The sequence below is a fragment of the Epinephelus moara genome, chromosome 18, assembly GCF_006386435.1.
Source record: "Epinephelus moara isolate mb chromosome 18, YSFRI_EMoa_1.0, whole genome shotgun sequence".
Lineage (NCBI taxonomy): Eukaryota > Metazoa > Chordata > Actinopteri > Perciformes > Serranidae > Epinephelus > Epinephelus moara.
Genome location: NC_065523.1, coordinates 16,738,548 through 16,742,503, shown reverse-complemented (window position 1 = coordinate 16,742,503; position 3,956 = coordinate 16,738,548).

Genomic DNA, 3,956 nt, shown 5'->3' with positions numbered 1-3,956 from the left:
ACCATGCAGTCTCTTCATGGCATTCGATACAGAATTATAAAAAAAATATCTAAAAATTATTCTAAAAAAAATATTATAAAAGCTATCAGGTACATTGAAATGCATTAGCACAAAAGAGTTTTACTGTATGTGTTTTCACTGCAGTCATCACAGGGTCTACAAGTTCATTGTACCTAGTCATGAGATTCAAAATGTGAGCAATGGGTATGCAGCGCCACTCAGTGGTGACAGGTGGTTACAAGTCACAACTACAAAAGACTGACATTCATGACACTCAGCACAGAGGAACAAACCTGAATGTGATACTCATCTGATTATTCACTTTGAAACTGAGACAAAATGCTGATAAACAGGAGTGCAACTGTACAGTTGGTGGAGAAAATCACAAAATTTTGCATTGCACATCTGCAGTAAGGTGTTAATTATATGTTTCGGCATTTTTAAGCTTCATAATAATAAATTAAAAAAACAAAAAACAAAACACATGTGCACTCACCAGACCAGGATCCCACTGTGGGCATTATCACTTTGTGCATTTTAAAATATGTCCAAGTTTTATTTTTTTTATTTTTTTTTTATTTTTGGAAGAAACAAAATAGCCATGCAGTAATTAACTGTCCTGTACAATACCTGCATTATTTTTTATAGCACTCCACAACTGAAACAAACTCCTCAGGGACTTTTTTTTGTAAGGGAATAAATAACTCAGCTTTACAGTACATGTTAATGCCCCTCCAGAATCTACACTCATAGTAAATATTACAATATTGGAGGGTGCAATTTATCTCAGTCACATAAAATATAGATTTGATTTTGGTGCACCAAAATTCCAGCAAAATATGGTCATTAGGCCAAGAAAGTTGCCACTTATGTTTTAAAGCCTTGACCTCATCATTCCTGAGGAATTGACATTTCTGTTAGTTAATTTTTTTTTTTAGCTGTTCATTGTTTTGCCCATAATAATAATAAGTAATTTACCAAAACTTTGGATCACAAGAGGACACTCAAATTCTCTCAAAGACAGGAGCCAGGTTTTTTTCTAACTTTGGAGGATATTGGGAGGAGTCAAGACTTTACTACTAGTCTTCAATACACTGCATACAGGCCTAATATATGCAACCCCGTAGCACTTAACATAAAATCCTGGCCTGAATGTTCTGTTGACGCTTGTTAGCTTTAATTCTGATGTGCACAGTAGCATTAGAGTGTCATCTGTGTCAACAACCAAAAGGGGCCATTCTGGCAACATTGATTTATTGGATTACAGAGTCGCACAAGAACATAGGAGATTTGTGTTTCTTGGTTGAACTTGGTTGAAGGAAATAAAGTGTTTCTTTTTCTTTCTTTTTTTTTAACAAGAGACAGCTTTGAAGATCTAACAGGATTTTAAACTTCCACAACCTCTTCTAACTAGCTTTCACACAGCTATTAATATCCGGCGAGATCATCCCCTGGTTCATAATGTTCATCAGAAACATGATAAACACGAAGTCTCACTCTCTGCACTATCACTTTTTTATCTACATTATTTTAAGCTGCATGCGTCATTGTGTCATCTTGCCAGAGTGAATACATTTCAGACTCAAAGCATGATTAGAATGTCTGTCTAGTTGTTATTTTAAGAAATGTTTGTTTTTTTCTGTAATAGATTCATTAAAGTGAGTTACAGATTCCTCCTTCACTCTGAGCTCTTTTCTCTGGTTGTGCATGTTCATCAGCACTGTAGTCTAGCAGCAGAGGAACTATCAATCAATCAATCAATTTTATTTAAAAAGCCCAATATCACAAATCACAATTTGCCTCAGAGGGCTTTACAGCATGTCCTTTTGACCCTCGCAGCGGGTAAGAAAAAACTCCCCCCAAAAAAACCTTTAACAGCAAAGCTGTTTTACCAGCAAAAACAAAGTCAGTAAAACAAACACAAGGTGAAGGCATGCACCCAGGAATTTCCACTGAAACTGAAGTGAAGAAACTGTTAGGGAAACAACAACTGGAAAGGCACCTGTGTTCTGAAAAAGGAGACTCTGCCATCCTCTTATTCAAGCAAGAGTGAAAGAAGTACTTACATAGTTTATTTAAGTAAAAGTAGCAACAGTGTAAAAATACTTTGATACCAAAGTAACAAAAGTAAAAAATATCCTATGTGCAGAACGGCCCATTTCAGAATCATATGTATTATATTTCTGGATAATAATTTGTGATGCATATCACTTTAATCTTTCAGCTGTCAGAGCTCATTTTTATTACTTTATATAGGCTACTTATGATAATTTGCCTATAATAATTGATAAATTGATTTATTTTTTGTATTAATGATCTAAATCTTCTATCTATCTGATCTAAGTAATCAGTTACTAATGTTGACAAATAAATGTAGTGGAGTTTGCCTCCAAAATGTAATACAGCAGAAATAGTCTGCAAAGTAGCATAAAACGAAAATAAGTAAGTACAAGAAGGGGTACCTAAAAATTGTAATTGAAGGAACAATTCATACCCAAATCAAAAATACATTTTTCCTCTTGCCCATAGTGGTATTAATCGATCTAGACTGTTTTGGTGTGAGTTGCTTAGTGTTGGAGAAATCAGTCGTAGAGATGTCCGGCTTCTCTCGGATATAATGCAACCACATGGCACTCAGCTTGTGGTGCTCAAAGCACCAAAATAGCACATTTGAAAAAACCCACAGCAATGTCTCTTTCCAGAAATCATGACCCAGTTACTCAAGATAATCAACAGACCTTGTTGTGAGCAGTTTCATGTAGGAACTATTTTCTAAACCACATCTGCCAACCATATCACAGCACAAAGTCCATGGGCCAGACCACTTTTTGGTCCATCTCAGGGTGGCAAAACTTAATCATAATTTTTGAAAAGATACATGTCTGTAGATGATATTTTGGTACGATAGCAATCCCAAAGTGGCAGCTTAGTCACTGTTATCAGCTCATTAAGTTAACAACCCCTTAACATAAATTCCGTTTTTTGACACTGGTGTATATCTGGTTTAGGCTCATGGTAAGGGTATTTGTTAATGTTTTATAGTATAGTGTTTGGTATCATTTTAAAGGGGACCTTCTTGGCTTTCATTTAAGCCCAATTTGGGAACTTTCTGACAAACACAGAGGTCACTAGAGCTCTTTAAACCACCAATAATACACATTTTCCCACCATTTTCGCCTAAACTATATACTTTATTTTAGCCCTGTGGCATCCAGGGACATCAGGGCAACAAGAGTCAACAACTGAAATACTCACAAGACCCTAAGGACTCAGGAAATGTATAATATACCCATACTATCTCTTTGTGGGAGGTGAGCGTGAGCTGTACTTAGAACACAGGCTTTGTCACAGGTTAAGGCCACAATTGGCTCCCTAAGACATTATACGTATGTATATAGGCAACTGCAAATTGTAGTAGGAGCATGCCGTTTGGCATGATTGCAGCTTGGACCTTTAGAAAACATTTTTTCCTAAGAACCCCCTTGTGGGACCCCCAGGGGCCCTTATTTGCAGACATTCAAAATGGCCGCCACCAAAAATTGAGATTTTTGCTTACATTTGATGATGTAAACGTGCTAAAATGGTGATCTTGGTGTCTTTTGGGGTTTTTTCCAGGGTTCTAAATTCAATGGAACCATCATTGATTAATTTAGATAACAAGGTCATGTGAAATTGAATATGGCCCCCACCGAAAATTGGGAATTTGAGAGAAATGCTTATATTTCATGATATAGGTTTAACGTGCTAGAATGGTGATCTTGGTGTCTTTTGTTTTTTTCCAGGGTGCTGTAGAAGTCACAGGCTTAGTCCACAATTGGTTCTAACCAGAGGGATAAATTCTAGCTAGGTATTTTGAAAAAGTACCTACATGATATTTCAACATGATGAAATATCTAGCTTAGTCATACCTATCAACTTTCAATGACAGCATCCATGATTCAAAAGAATTAAATGGT